Source organism: Osmia bicornis, chromosome 6, assembly GCF_907164935.1.
Source record: "Osmia bicornis bicornis chromosome 6, iOsmBic2.1, whole genome shotgun sequence".
In the NCBI taxonomy this organism is placed as follows: Eukaryota; Metazoa; Arthropoda; class Insecta; order Hymenoptera; family Megachilidae; genus Osmia; species Osmia bicornis.
In genome coordinates this window covers 2,823,501-2,840,428 of record NC_060221.1, presented here as the reverse complement: position 1 = coordinate 2,840,428, position 16,928 = coordinate 2,823,501, and the positions used below count along the sequence as shown (strand labels likewise).

At 45.6% G+C, this 16,928-nt stretch overlaps 1 protein-coding gene across 3 annotated transcripts in view; it reads left to right on the top strand.

Annotated features, from left to right (window-relative positions):
* Positions 1-16,928, top strand: part of LOC114871588 (protein vein) — a 166,843-nt gene that overhangs the window by 2,791 nt on the left and 147,124 nt on the right. The gene's annotated exons all lie outside the window — the stretch shown is intronic.

Here is a 16,928-nt window from a genome sequence, read left to right as displayed (position 1 = left end):
TATACCCTTTTTATACGAAATGGGTACTTTTCATGAAACATTTTGTAAATCCGTTGACCCGATAACGATTCGCTATCGAAAGCTCGTTACATTTCAGCCGGGGGATGCTCGTTGAAAAACCATTCGGATGTTATCCGGCAAACCCCCGAAACTTTTTAATATCGCCGCGGACGCTCGGATGTTGAACGAGCGTCGCGACGTTTCTCCGATACGCGTGGATTACAGGGTGGAAAAAAGTTGCATTAGGAACGTGATCGTAGAGGATCGTAAAGCTTCGGATAGAAGGTCTTTCAGGATGGCTGAAATCGTTCGGGACAGTTGGAAGCGCGAACGATAAATTGCGATCGCACGCTTCCACGGTGTATCACTTATCGTACAGGGTGGAGGAGGAGGGGGACTGGTTTTCTCGCTTGGGAGCACGCCCACGTACAACACGGGAAGAAGAGGTGCTTTCCTCGAGGCGCGTAATCGAGCCGCGAACACGCGTATATTTAAACCGCCACGTAAGTTGGACCGCCTTCGAGTCGGCGTAAGTCGTTCAAGCTTTGCTCGACTTTTCTTCTTTCTAGTCGAACGCAGATCGTGTCGCGTTTACACCGAGATACGAGAGCGTAATACCCTACCGATGCATTGCCAGTCGATGAGTGTTGAACGTTCAACGTTGAACGATGCATTTTAGAGTGTCATGGCCATTGGAGTACTAGAGCGATGGGTGCTAGTTAAGAATCTACGTAGTTCGCGATTGATTCCTTCGTAATATATATATATATATGGTATATATATGTGCCAATGTATTTTGAAGGTGGTCCAATTTGCTGTCGGTTCAACGTGCTCTGCGGTTCCCTGCTCTCGGCCAAAGACTTCTTCGTGACGGCGATGACTGTTCGCTGCTCCGACCTTCCTTACTTGATTTATCGCGCAGCTCGACTCGAGATATCGAAAGTAGCTCGTCACGGAACATCTGTGAAACTTTTGACGAGTTGACGCTCCTTTTCTCTCTCATTCTCTTCTGTTAGCACTCGAACCAAAGCACATGTGCTCTCCCTTTGCTCCGGTGACACACCGCTCCTCTTTTCGAACCCACGCGTTTCTCTTGAAAATTTATCAATTGTTTATTCTACTCCTTTTTATACAAAGCTCTTCGACTAGGAAATCGAACTAGACTAAGAATTTTCCAAGGAGAATCGAATCGACGCTATACGTTTGGCACAATGTTGATTGGCTAGCGAATGTAGAAGTAACAAGGTTGCATAGTCTGGCGATAGAATCATTCTTTGTTATCGATAAGTGTGATCTAGACGAGATAACGAGTCTGAGAATGAACATTTCACTCGCGAATTCACGCGAAATTTCGTATCAATGCATTCGCTAACATCGCTTCGTTATAAAATCCTCCACTGCTGATTAGCTGTGTTTTTCTGATAAAAGTATAGCAGTATAATTTGCAATCGTACGTGTAAAACGTAATCTGTCATTAGTCTGTATGTCACTTACATGTCATGCTGGTAGCAACTGTGTTAAATATTTAATACGATAACACCTTTAACGTCTGTCGAGTGATGTACACTCTAAGTGCATCTTGTATTCAACTGCTGTTTAATTCATTTGAAACATTATACAATCTGATCGGTGAGGTTGATTCGGTAAATGGAGCGTTCCTTTCCGACATCGATTTGCGTGCTTGCGATTTTAACACCTGACCGATCGATAGCTCGACAATAAATTTTATAACGCATGTCGCAAGGGAAGTATACGCGCAGTTATTCGAAGCATTCCTTCGGAATTTTCTGTTCTACTCGGAAAATGAATTCTTGGCAAAATATCTGGAGGATTTTTCAGATAACACCGTAGGAAGAAGAGAGGGTAGGAGGGTGAAGGTAGGAAAACTTCTTTGATACTTCTTCGAAGTAACTCGGCTCGAGCTTCGTTAGCGTCATTTTCCTCCTCTACTTTCCTCTCGTCTCGTTTACGAGTTCAGAACTGGCGTGCTCGTTTGCTTAGCACCCCGTCCTCTTCATCCAGCCGTGCGTATTACACATCCGCTTTGACGCGTATCGAAAGTTTTCACGACTTATCCCATTATGAAGCCTCGGGAGTAGGTATCTCGTTTTCGCGAAAAGCAGAGTCAGAGTCTCGAGACTTGTCGCACGGCAGCCGTGGAGTCTCTGGTTAAACCGATTTATCGTGTACGCTTCAACATTCCAGGGATAAATTGGATCAACCGGAAGCTTCGAATCTTGATAATCCCATCGGATCGTTGTCGTGGGTCGTTAAAATTCTTCCGATAGCCTCTGGACTCTGTTCAATTTTCGCTAATCTTCGTATAACATTATCGCATCAAAACAGTTGCACGTTTCGTAGAATCAACGGTTCTCCGATAATTTTATGTTTCTTTTTGCATCGAAACGGGTGAATTCTGTTTGGAAATTCACCGAGCAACCCCTTGTTTATCAGCGGCATAAGACCCCGTGACAAGGGTAGGTTCGGGCGCGAAGAGAGAAGCAAAAGCGGAGTAAAAGCGTCTGGTGTCCGAGGACGGTTCGTTGATCCGCGATCCGCAAAAGCGGGTCCGCCGGCCCTTCTTCCAGTTGCCGGTGACTAAGCCAGACGGGGGGACCCGGGACGTCAATTATAAGGCCTTAATCGGAAACCCGTCCTTACTTCTGTTGGCTTACACTCGGTCGTGCCACCCGAGCGAGACAGCGGTGAAGAAAAACGGAATATCGAGAGCATAGTCGTGTCGCGCGAGACTATCCTCGTCGTGTCGAGTTTTAACAGACGCGACTATCACCGTATCTCTCCTTCGTTCTCGCCTTTCCACGAAAAATACTCGTTCACCACCGAGCCGTCTGCTTATCTTTCCATAAAGATTTCCATAAAGGTTTTTCTTATTCTTCGAACGCATAGGTTTCGCTACTTTGGAAAAAAATCAAAAGATACGCGAGTAATAGGATTTAGTCATTCGATGTTTTTCGCGCGAAATACCTGACGTGTCGGCCAAGTTATCGGTTATCTCGATGTATCGTATAGTAATTAAGTTTTATTAGTCAGCGGGACTAGTGTCGACGCCGGATATTAGGTATACGATTCTCCGAGTCGATAAACGGGAAATTAATCGTCCGTCCGATAAGATGTAGCTGGTCATTTTTCGGAGTCGATTAAGAGAACACTCACGGTTCTGATGGAATTTCCACCTGTTATTCATGGATTACGTGCGCGATCCTGTAACTGGGAATTCGTATATGATATCTGGTTCGTTCCCGTATGCACGCGATATTCTGTTATCTCGCGGCAACTAGATAGGTCCTAAAAGAGACATGCACGGGGTGCACGCAGTTGTGTTTCAGCATTTGCTTTGAAACGTGCAATGAAGGAGCATGCGGGCGCTCGTTAATCGTCTCGATACTTGCGATTTCTCTTCTGTTGAAGAACAACGGTTTATGAGGAATTTAGTAGATGGATTTCTTTAATTACTCGCGTAAAGACGGTTGATCCTTCCGTTAAGCATGCGTGTTCCATCGAGTCGTTAACATTTCATAAAAAATTTGTCCATTTCTTAAGACGATGCTGTTAAGGAAAGCTGCTGACGTTTACCTATTGAACGACGTAGCATGAAACGAGGAAATCTATTAAACAGTTGACCTTCCTGCGTAAAACGATTATCCAATACCGGTCATACGATTAATCACTCGGAAAAGATTCTCGACAACAGCTCCTCGGAATCGGCCGAAAGTGTCACGGCAAGAGGTTCGTCATTATCGAAGCAGCGATCCTTTAACTATCAGCTCGAAGCACCGTTGCACCGTTGCACAGTGCACCGTTCCATCGCGCGGCACGACGATGCGTCCTACATAAACCCGTCGAACGCGACGATAATCGACGTCAATTAATTTCTATAGCGATTCATTGCCACCGATCGAACGACAGTTTCGAGCGAACAAAGAGTAAATAAAGCTCGGACAGGTGTGCTTATGCACCGCGTCGAATAAACGAACACGCTCACCGCTATCGTCAAATAAGTCTCGAAACATAAGAAATCTTTCGGCGATCGTCGAGAATTTTCCCTGGAAATATCGATGTCTCTCGATGATCAGGATTGATGAAGCACAATTGGCGACTTAGCGAGAACACGGCCTGCTACATCGTACTCGAGATTGATCGTGCCAAGGAAGGGGAGTAAGGCACAAGGGCATCCGTAAGAGCAGTAAACCTACAGATAGAGCTAGACGTATGGTCAGAAAGAGTAAGAGATGAAAACAGGAGAAAGAGTAAAAGAATGAAGGGGGAAGAGAAGAAGCTGTCCGGTGATAAAGGGAGAGGTGGACGAAGAGGAAGGGAAATCGGCACGTACGTATCCAGAGCACGTACGGCCCTGTGCCCATACTCAGAGGAAACCCGCAGGTACGATCTATACAAGCTGTTCCATGCATCTGGGACAAACTATACCTCTGGAACGATGGAACATAGAAAAATTCTCATTAGATAAAATTAACCTTCGATTCTCCTACCGTGTTGCAATAAGTGCAAACTTTTTCAGCTTTAAAGTAGTAGTAACGATTCTAGCTTTCGACGATCATCTTTTGGTGTACAGTGGAAAGTAGACGCATAGGAAGTCAATTAATTAATTTTCTATCTTGTACTCTTCGAAATTAACGCCCTGACCCAGATACATGGGAGAGCCTGTAGAGTGTATGAAGCAAGGCTCACGCAGAAACGGAGACGGGTCGTACACGCACATTTACAGGTGGAGGGTGGGGTATGAGAGGCAAAGCAAAGGGTGGGAGACCACACGTGTGGTGTGTGTATACACCGAGCAGGTAGACTGCTGGGCGGCCGGCGATCCCAGGCCTCGAGCACGAGGTCTCCGAGGTGATCCGCCGATCTGGAGAACCGGTGCTCTCGATGTTCTTCCTCCACCTGGCTATCTCGTTGCTCCTCTCGCTCGCGCTCCCTCCTTCGCATCGAAATTAGTTTACCTGGAATGCGATTGTACCGATGCAACTCGTCTGCTTCGTCGCGACATTCGAACCATTCGTCCACCTTCTTTTCTTCCCTTTTCCTCTTTGGAAAATTCGTTTAACAACGAACCTGATCGACCGCGAACACTGTCATCGACGAAAGATTCATGATTCGAGTGACCGTGACCGCTTGTTTGACGGCCAATGGTAGAAATTCATCAGATTCCTGTTCCTCTCGACAAAGACGACAAGTTTTTTAAGTTATTGTCAATTTTTATTCACGAAATAGCGTGAAAATTTCAGTCTATTTTATAAACTCGTTCGAACGTTATTGCTCCTTCGAGTTGGGTTAGAAAGGTTAATAATAATTCCATCGATCGTATTCCTGTCGAACCAGATCGTCGAATAAATCGAGGCAACAGCTCGAGTAGACTGCCGGGCGACTGCCGATCTAAAACCCGCAGCCAATCACTCGAGCGTGATTATTTTTTCCCGATCGAGAAACGTCGAATCGATCGGAGAACGGTGAACCGCGGCAAACGTTTTCGCCGTTCGATAGCGAGCTAAGATTTTTCGGTGATAACGAGACACGAGACATTATCACGGAACTCGATAAGCTCTTTAACTCGAGCGCGATCCTCTTATCGTTCAAATTCTATCGTGTTCTGCTCGGTGAAAGTTTCGTAATCTATGAAATAATTGTCTATCCTCGAGAGTGACACAAAACGTGTCTCTCGAAAAATTAACGCTCTGACAGTCTTGTACGACTGTGACGTTTCATTTTTTACCATTAGCAAATTTTTATCATATTAAATTTGAAATTATTCCAACTATTCGTACATTGCGCGTCAGTGGTATTTGTATCTATGAATGCATATTTGACGCGAAATCAAGTTCCTGGATACGGAATTTCCAATACCTGGAATCCTTCTTCGATCGATGACGTATCGATCACTCCTACACTTGTTAGGAGCTAAAAAGGGAGTTGAAATTGCACGAGTCAGAGATTCCACGAAACGTGTAGCCGTCAAAGTGTTAAAACGAGCTGATTAATGCACTGGAATCTGAGCGGTGATAAGGAGCGACATGTATCATTTCCGGAAGGAGTAGAAATTTTAATATCGTTCGCATCGTGCAATTTATGGGCTTCTATCCTTCGGTAGGAAGAAAATTTCGTTGGCTGTTCGCAAATTCGAATGCCGTTTACGGAAACGTATCTGCCTTTCGATGTCCTGTCTGGATATGGGATTCGCGAAATTGCCAGCCGTTGACCAAGGGGCTAGAGAGGACCGTTTCGACCCAGCTAGGACAATCAACGTTCCCGGATACAATGCGATAATTTGCTATCGCTCGTCGACATCGTCGATTGAATTACGAGCGTATTATCGTCGTGCCGACGCATTTCTGACGCTCGACTACTTCTCTGTCCCGGACAAATGTTCTCTTCTCTGATTAACGACTGATTATCGATCGTTCTACTGCAACGTCTGCTTTTATACGGTTCCTACGGTTCGCTCGAAATCGAACGCGTAATGGATATTTTTATCCCGGCGAATCGCGGAAACTAGGTGAATGTTAAGATATCGTTAATCTTTAATGACGGATTCGCTGGCAACGATCCGAAACTACGTCCCGCTTTCGCGCAATTCAAGGTTCTAAACTTGAAAGCAAACGCTTCCGAGTTAGTTTCCTGATCGATCGTATAGGATTTACGGTATTAGCAATTATAGGCATTAACCATTGATACGAGAGCTGTCGATCTAGATTCTCGACGCTAAGAGAAAGAAGTCGACGCGTAAATTGATCGTTATCGCAATCCGCGAACAAATTCTCGGGGCGGAAAAATCTGGAGCAAACGCGGATGAAAAGAAGGGAGAAAATGCGGGAAAGGGAAAATGCACGGAAGGGTGAAATAGTCAATTTCGTTCGGCATACAAATAGCTGTTCCTATCCACGAGCTACGTGGCATACGATATTCAATCTACGACTCCTTAACCGAGCTCATCCCTTATCCGAATGAAGAAAAGAAGGGCAAGCAGATAGAGAAAAGCAGAGTGGTGGTAGAAGGGTGCTGCTTAACCCGCCAGGGAAAACACATGTTATCGACAGGCTGCCCTTTTTTTGCTGGCTCGTTCGTGGCGGGGAGGTTGGTATCGGGGTTAAAAAGAAAACGAACCGAGAGAGAACGAGAGAGAGAAAGAGAGGGAAACTGGCGTGAGAGAAGCTAACTCGAACTTTTTGCCGAGTTTTTAACGAGATACCGAAGCGTTTTCCACGGGATAGTAGAAAAGGGAGATGCTCGACGGGAATCGTGTTTCTCGGAACGCAACGTTTTTCTTTTTCCTTTTTCCCTTTTCTTTCACTTTCACGTAGACTTTTCGATAACAAAAGCGATACGGTGATCCAACGAAAAGTTTCGTTAACCGTCTACAATCCGAATTTCCTACATTTCCATTAATTGATCATTGTTCCAATTTGCAACTCCTAATCTCGCGCGACAGTGATATCGCTTTTAAGTAAATTCCTCCGTAACGAAAGGGTTAAATAGCACCCTGTGACTCGAATTAGATAGCCCAAAGGTGAATCAAGGTGTGCTTGCACATTTAAAAAAACATATACTTTGGAAAACTCGAGTGAGACGTAAAGTAAAGCGGGCAGGAGCTGCTAGATCAGACGTGTCCCGGCCCGTTGTCGCTGGTATAAATAACCTACTCACGAAGTATTATTTCCGAACGGTCTAGAACTCATTCGGATCCGTGAAAGAGGTCACGTAATGCGTGGAAAAAGAAGGAAGCAGGAAATCTGTCCTCCCATACTCTCGTGTTCTTCGCGGCGAGGCCTTGTAACGCGTTGTTATGATGCGAGGAAAATAAGCGAGTTTGCTTTTAACTTTACATTCCCACTCTTACTAACAAGATTATAATTAAACGCTGTACCGATTACAATTCGAGATCTTGACGAACGTTCACTTTCAAAGCTATTTTGCAAATTTGCATACTTCAGAACGACAACGTTCGAAAACCGACATCGTTGCGGCAACTTTCGCGAAACAGCCGAACGAAATTTCACGGGAAATTTCTACAGCAATTAAACTTCGTCGGTGGATACAATTTTGAAATATATTTCGCGTCAAAGAACACCGCTACGGGGACGTAGCGTCATCAGGCAATTTGATAATTAACGAGTGAGAGAGAGAGGAGGCAAGCTTTGGCTTGTTAAATAATTCCTGGATCGGATACCTTTGACGAACACCCGTATTTGCAGAATTACTGGAGCTTTGTCGTTCTTCTGATTAACCCTTCGAAAGGGGTGGCGTTTGTTCGTTCAAGATTGTCGCGAGCTTTACTCGAATCCTCTTGGCTAATCTTCTTCGGCCATGTTGGAATTTCTCGTTTTTCCTTTCTGTTTCTACCTCGCTTACCATTTTTGTAGACTTTTCCTCTCGTCGTTAATTAAATTCCATTTAGAATTATAATTACTTGAATTTGCGTGATAAAGCATCGGTACGAAAGAACATGCTTTCTACCATTTTACCAGAGTATTACCTCTGCTATCGCGTAGTCTGTATGATAATCGATTCGTTTTTCGAGAACTGGCGAACGCGTGGGTCGATGGTGGAATAGGATCGGTTAAACGGGCAAGATAATCTCGATTAAAGGCGAGTAGATGGCTTTTGATAGGTGATCGCGTCGTTCTGGAATCGCGAAATTCGTGCAGTCGGTCGGGTCGGACAGATGGAAAAGCGTTTCGTGTCGGATCGAAGAGGGTTGGGTAGGGAAACTAATCGGGAGTTAAAATCTTGCCGGAGCTCGCCACGGTTAATGCACGGGGAATGGCTCGGTGCACGGAAACGCACGGTTTTCCTTCGAACACGAGACGAGAATTCGTGGGAGCATCGCGATACATACACAGAGGGTGACGCGAAGCGTGTCAGCAGACAGACCCTCGGAGTTGCCTAACTTTGCGACCTCGCTAACGGCTATGATGGGCGCGGAAAAGAAGAGTTCAACTCTGCGAAATGTTTCATCTATCCCTCCTCTCGTTCTACTCGTGTTTGCTATGCTAACCATTCCTCCCGAGTGTCTAAGGCTTTATACACAAAATGTACTGAAATTTCGAAGGGAATTTAATTACTCTTATTACGTGTTCTAATCCTCTTCCCATAGAATCATCCCCTTTTGTACCACTTGCTCGTTTAGAACAGCCGGCGTGTGTATTTCACGAATTCGTCTAGCTCGAAACAAAGTACACCATTTAGAAGGAACGTACACTTATGCAGATGTAAATGTAGCTACCATTAATCTAACGAACTCCACCGGAGAAAGGGTTGAGCCGCGATCCAAAGGTCCGTCGTTGAAAAACCCTCGACTTTCCTTGGAGCGAGGGAGAGAAAAGCGACGGGAAAGGCGCGCAAGGTGAAACAGGAGTCGCGACCGGCACGAAGGCGGCAAAAGATTGAGAAAGAAAAGAAAGACAGAAGCGACCAGCGGTCTGGCCGTCATCGCGTAGTCACAACACGCGGCGAGTTATTGCCCCCGAGTGCTCTACAAAGACCTTCTGCTCTTCTTCTTCTTCTTCTTGCCAAGCATGCCCACTTTTCCTTCGACTTAATTCGTTCAATTCGCCGCCAAAACAGCGACCAGCCTCGAGCGAGACAAGGATGATCGAACGAAGACTCGCCCCGATGGAGAAATAGGGCGAAGAACCGAGGAACGAGGAGGAATCAGGGAGACGAGACGAAAGAAGCTGGAAACGACGAAAAGGAAAGGAACGTGGCTAAGAGAGACGATTCGAGAACGAGATATGTGTGTAGAAGGCGGCAGCCAGTGTTGGCAGCTACCGAACAAGGGGATTGATGGTGTGCGGAGGTGGAGGCGGATGAACGAGATAACGAGAAGATGACAGCAAATCCAAATAAGTGCAAACATACGATATTCGATTCGAAGAAAAAAAAAAAAAGAAAGCTCGCCGATCTCCCACGTATTGCGCAGTTTAAAAGAGCCGTCTGTGAGACAGGACTCGCAAGTGAATAAAGAGAAGATTTTTTTGAAGTCCCCTTCTGGTCGGGACATTCCGTCCAATTGAACTCGGTCGCGTCAACGAACGAATCAACGAAACAGTCGGTGGTCGGTCTGTAATGCAGTTATCCTCGCAGCTGACTTGAACTCCGCTTTTCCAGATTCCTATGGGAACCGTTCACCACCTTCGGTAACCTTAAACCACCGAGCTTTTTCTCGGGAGAAGATTTCAGAGATTGAGCCTTTGAGGCATCCCCTTCTTTCTCTCACGGTACAATGATCGAATTTTGATATAAAAGGCGTGTTTGAAAAGCGTTCATTCTTGTCAGTTCATTTAAAAACTGTGTCCGGTAACAAATCGATCCAGCTTCTGCCTCCAATAGGTCGAGCTGTCCATTATTTAGGTAGGACATGTCAGGGAAAATAAAATTGTTTTGCTTTTATCTGTCGTTACATTCGTTTCCGCTTGATATACCATCGAGTATCACTTTAGCATTATTGTTACAGAAAGAGAATTAATTAGCATTTTATCTTTGAAGGATAGTCTTCGCATAATATCTGGTACCTTAACAAAGGTACAGGAATTCATATCCATTTCAGCCTTAAATACACCGGTCTGTTCGGACTACTTTTGTCTACCGGTGCATCGGTAATAATATTTCCGGCATAATAATGAGCGGTCCGTTATCGAAACCCGGCCATTGTGCTCCTTGTTAAATTCGTTATTGTTTTACCTAGTCGAAAACTCGATAACGCGAGTGCACGCTGTTCGACAGGGTGCATACTTCTCCCTCGACTAAATATAATTGTTCGATCGTTCTACCTCGGGGTTCGATTAACCGGCGATAATCGGAAAATCGTTTGTTGCTCGGCCAGCTTAATGATCTCGTAAATGTACTGGATAAAACGCGTGATAATACGCGAAGAATATCTATCGACGAGCGTGTAATGCCTTTCCGGTGCCGAATCGGGAATTTATTTTGTAATTCATGAAATTGCGATCGTCGTTCCCAATGTTCGTCGCGCGTTATCCGAATACCGTGAAAACAACGAAGGGTGCAGCGAGTCGAAAGAATCGGAGGATGAAAATCCGAGAAAGCTGGAATCGCGTGGGCAAGAATAAAGAGGAGAAGCGGTCGGCCGTAGTTGCGTGTCGCGATCGAACCGCAGAAGAGACATCAAGTGGTCGTAGGAGACAGACGGACGATGGCATTTGCTCTTAAATCGGCAGATCTCCGTCTTTACTTTCTTTGCATCAAATGCAGTGGTCAAGCGGCGGCTGGCTGATGGCGGACGATCATCGTATAAGGCGAAGCGGCCGCAGCCGGATCCAACCGACGACCGGGATTCTGCCTTTAGTCGCGTCGTTGGCTCGCGGAACTGTACTGCGCTGTTTATATGGTGTCCTCTGCTATTCCGTGTACGTAGCTATCTTTCTATACGTGGACACTGCCTATCGCGTATCGCCATGTTCGTTGTGGGAAAATCGTAGAAAACAAACTCGTTTGTCCTCCCACCGTTCTCTCTGCCCATCCGATCTCTCATCTCTTTCTGTTTCTCTGCCCGACTGTCTATCCTTCAGGATTTTCAGAAATTTTCTTTCGTTCGAAGGGTAATTAAGTTCGGCTGATATAGAAATGTGAGCGAAGCAGCAAATGGGGAAAAGAAGGGAGGATGAAAGAGCTTTTCATCCTAGGGCTCTTAGCAGATTAACTAGACCGTAGCGACGAAGCACTTGACATATAAATCGAAGAATACTATTCATTCGCGATTGTTAATTCGACGAGTCGAGAGGATGGTCGAAGAAGAGCGCGTAAAGTTGCGTGCTCTCGTGACGGGGCGCGAGCTGTGCGTGTAGGAGCGTCGTCGCTCGGCCGACGTACCGAAATAGAATTTCGAAATAGATCCAATATTTTCGTCGTCTCGCATTTGCGCCACCTCTCCTTGCCTACCATCGTCGTCCTCTTGGTCGTAATCTTCGTGGTCGACGTGGTCGTCGTCGACGCCGAGAACGTCGCGCGAAAAAAAAGACAGAACGAAAGAAGAAGAGACCGTTTTTCGAGCCGCACATCGGCTCTGCTCGCCATTCACGTTCGACCGCTACCGAGATTCGACGGTTTCAGAAAGGAAACTCGTTGAAATTGGCCGGGGAAAATGAACTAACCCCTTGTAATTTCGTACAAGGCGCGAGGCTAGAGAACTTTTCAGCTACGAGTCTCGTTTTGTTCGCGTCTGCTGCCACAGCTGTTGCCCGTTTTAGAAGGTTCCGCTTCTCTCGTTAACGACGGATTTTCTTCAGACCATTTCCCTTTTAACCGGCAACCTAGCAGCCAGCTACGCAACAACACGTTTTCGGAGCTTGAACACGTTTATTACCTAGTCTGACCGAGAGGAGTTTGTTCGAGAAAGAAAAAGAAAAACACTAGTAATAAATGAAGCAGCTTGTACGGTTGCTACGTTTACGAGTCTTACTAGCGCGCGAAAAGTAGAGGTTCTTTCAAAAGTCGGCTATCTTTCCTGGTGATTTTTAACTTATCGTTAGTCTGTATTTAGGAAGCATCGTTACGTCGATAACGTAATTGACCGTAAATTATGAAACAAAGTCGCGTGCTCGAGCATCTATCGTCCCCTGGCCGCATTATAGAAACATAACCGAAGCCCATACCTCTTCAGCGAGGGGTAAGCGGGTTTTTCGATTAATCCCGAATACATGAAAGAAGTTTGCTATCTTGGTGGCGCAAAGCGACCGAACGATCCCACCCCTCGCGTGGGGTGGTTAACGTTGCCCCTGCTATCGGCACGTTCGATCTCTTCGGCAAATTTCTAAATACCCTTTGTGAATTTTCGTGAACGAGCACGCAATAACCGCCACATGCCATTATCGAGAATATTTGCTTCTTATAAGCTAGCGGACGTTAAGTCAACGGATTAATGGATTATCGTGAAATATTATTATACCAGAAAAGCAGGCTTGCAAGTTCTAGAAATGTTTTCAAAGGACGTTTGATTACAAATAACATCGATCTTTCTATCAGACGCGGATGACGTGTCGTGAATTTCACCGAACTGATATCATCGAAGCTGAACGTTAATTCAATATCCCATCTAGCGAAAGAAAAGAAGAAACAAACTGCCGATGAATCATCCCTTATCAACGAACGGTCGTTTCACCCCGGGTTAGCGACGCGGCGAGAAAACATTGCGATACGTAGCAAAAGTTGAGCGAGCTTCTTTAATTGCCGGCGATATAATATAATTACCGGGCGCCCCGGTGTGTCTCGTCGTCGAATGAAGCGGAAAAAGCTTAAAGCTCGTAGTCGCAATGGCCGTACTCCCTCTCCGGTTACCACGAAATATTCCAAGTCGAGCTGGCAAGAGGGAGGAAGAGACAGAGAGAAGGGTGAAAGGATAGAGAGAGCTTTTACTCCCCTAATATGGCAACTCTAAATTTAGCCTCACCACCGAGACAAGTTATCGTGGTGGTGGATATAAAAAGAGCGCCGGTGGTGGTGCTAGCACCGGTGCCCGCTACAATTAAGCTTCCCTCCCTTTTGTTTTGTAATCGCCCCGTTGTAGCTCGACTGACCCCTTGACCGAGGAACGTTGGCACGCGTTTACCCACTCGGTTGGCACGTGTTAATAAAACACCGGACCACCACCACCGCTAGTTTACTAAATATTAACATTTAAACGAATCCCCCTGGCCCGAGACCGGTCGCGCATTTATAACAAAACCATTCTTCCCTTTCTTTCACCCCGCGATCACGATCCTCGAACGATTCTTCGAGAAAAATAGGAGAAATAAATCAGGAATTAAAAGTTTCCGATACGGTGAAGTAGGAGGTGAAATCGTGGAGCAGGAACTCGGTAAAAGCCCCGAACGCAATTGCTTCGAGTACCATCTATAAATCACCGTCTCGCATTAACTGTATTTTTCCATTAACCAGTTGTAAATTTGTATCGTTGAGTGATATACAATCCCGCGAATCCTTCGCGGAGGGTATCATTTTCAATGCGGCGACAATTTTCGTTTCGCAGCCACGCATTCCACGGTCCAACGTTTCTCCGTTTTCAACCCCCTCTTCTTCTTTTTTAACCTGCTTCGTTAAACAGTTTCGTAACGTCGATTTCGCAGCGAAGGTTGCATTATTCGATGCTATCGTTCCGGCACACGTTAAGTGGTTAACACGGCTGGCCACGGGATCGTTGTATCGCGATATCTTGAAATTAAATTTCTCGCCCCGGAATTGAATTCCTGCCGAAGCTAAATTACCACCTGGAATTAAAGCTTCCAACTATTCCGACGGTCCAGTTAGCCGTTGCTATTCGTACGTACCTACCGGATATCCGCGATAACCGGCGATTAAAAAAGCGAGTTTCCGTTCGGTTCGAACGATGTCGAAAAGTCGAAAATCAACGAGGTATTAATCGTATCGTGGAATGAATACTTTTTTCAAACGATTTTTTTCCCAGATGAGTTCAACATTTTTTTAAGCAGATCTGTCTGAATCGTGTTCCGCTGTCGAGGTTCGGGAACGTTTACCAGGAATCCGCAAGATAACCTCGTGCTTACGAGCGAAAACTTTTTATCTGCCGTCATGATATACGAGCCGAACTCCTAGTTTTCTATGTTCGGGCCCGACGGTGAACGCTCAAACGTTTACCCACACTGATAGCGATCTAGAGTGCAACGCCTATTTGCAGGTTTGCCTCCGCGGGAACACGATCTAACGCCTCGTTCGGACGCGAGCCAACGACAGGCTTTTATGAACCTCAACCACTCTACTTCCTTCTCTTTTTCCTTCCATTTTTTCCCTACTTTAAAGATGCTTTTTGCCGAAGGCTTAGCTTGTTACGAGGATTTTTTGTTAAAACTTTCGGTATTACAAGATGACTATCACTCATCTCCCATTTATACGCAGTCGCGCGATATTTCATTCAATGGTAACACGTCTTGGAAATGTAGATTCAATAACCTGTCGCGCGGTTTACGTACAAGTAGATCCAGACGGCGGACGAGTCACTGATCAGACAGACGGCGCCGTTCGAGCGAACCTTTTATTATTAATTACATAGCTAATTGAAAACATTAATTAAGCGATCAAAGTAATCTGAGCAACATCGCTATTTTATAAATTAATAAAAAACTTGCGAGTAACGTTCATGTAATTATCATATAAAATGGCAAATTGAATGACTATGTTTTTAATAATCGTTACACGTCGTTTCCCTGTCTGATCGGATCAGGTGCAAAGTTAAAACGAGGCTCGATCGAGTCGGTTGGAAAGAGTTTTGCTCGTTCTCGTCTGCCCGAGAGCGTGGCGCTTTTCTAACAGGCTCAAGGACGTAGAAGTTGTGCCAATTATGCGATTAATCGTTAAATGCTCGTTCTTTCGACCTGTTGACGTCCAGTAGCATCAAAAACCATTTTGTAACTCTCGTTACTCGTTCGAAAACCTATAAATCCCATCGAACGACGATCGGTGAAATTGCGCGTCACCGTCGCGTTCAATTCGATAACAAAATCGACGGTAAAACCGAAAGGTAAACAATATACCAACGTGAAAAACAGCAACTGAAAAGAGAAGCGTACATAGCGTGTCGCGTTTTTAATTGAACAGTATTTGTTGTATGGTCATTTTTTTAGTTGATAGTCGATAAAGCATAGATATTCGAATTACAGTGCGACGACGCGAGCGATAATCGTAAATCACGGACGATTTATCGAACGACAGCCGACTCGTGCTGGTCTCGGTTCGTAATTTTTGACGCGACGACTCGACACCGATCATTTGAACCATTGACATCGATGCCGGGACATCGTTGACCTCCGACAATGATCACAGAGACCATCCGCTCGAAAACGCAACCAGCCCTTTTCGAACTCGGCTGTTGAAAATAATTCGATTTCATCGATCGCGATCGCTTCTCGTCAGCTTCACGCTTCGATGCGCGCCGCACCGATTTCCCGATTATTTTCCAATCGTCGAAACGTAGCGAACCTCGTTGAAACGATATCCTCGACGATGCCCGGATATTTCGCTGCGAATGATATTTTATTAGCTGCGAAAAAAAAAAAACCAGGTTACACAAGTTGTCGATAACGAACGCGAAACGATACGTACAATTAAAAGTTCTCCCCGGATTTAATTGGACGACGACGAACGGTGATTGACCGATATTTAGATTGACGCTTCGCAATGTATACGTTTACCTTAGAAGGTGTTAAGAAAATTCTCTTGCACCTTTCATCCCATAGCCGTATCGCGTGACGTAGAACAAGCGTCACGAAGAGAAGGCGAGATCGGTAAGGAAAAGTCCGTGAACCTTCCTTCCTCGAGTGAGAAATCGGACGAGGAAAAGGCTTGTCTGTGTCTGTGTTGTCGAGGGAGTCAGAGGGAACAACAGAGGGAATCGAGAACTGAGAGCGAGGAAAAGTCAAAGTTTCGAGCCGGTTTTGTTTGGCCGTGCGGCGAGGTGAAACCGTTCGAAACGATCGCCTCGTGGGAGTAGTATCTTTCCCGGTGTCGCGATCGAGCCACGATACTCTCCGATATCGCGAATCGATGGGAACCGCGTGCACGGTTACACGGGATCTATATTGTCCTGCTGTGTGCTACGGGCCATTCCCACTGGACCCACGCCACGCCACACGCCACACCGCGCCTTTTCCGCGTGCAAACGTTCGCCAGATCTACGCTCCGTCCACCTGCGATACCATTCCATTTCCGTGCCAACGATGCTTTCATTGTTATTGCTACGGTTACCCATTATTTATTCATCCTGGCTAATATTTTGTCGCGATACTACGTACGCGGATGCGATTAAAAATTTCTCTCGCGTTCGTTCCTGTGGTATTTTCAAAAAATTTTATTTTCATACAATATTACCGAGCACACGGAGCAAGCGTTGAAGCGAGGTAAATCGGTAACCGTGATTGAACAAGGAAACG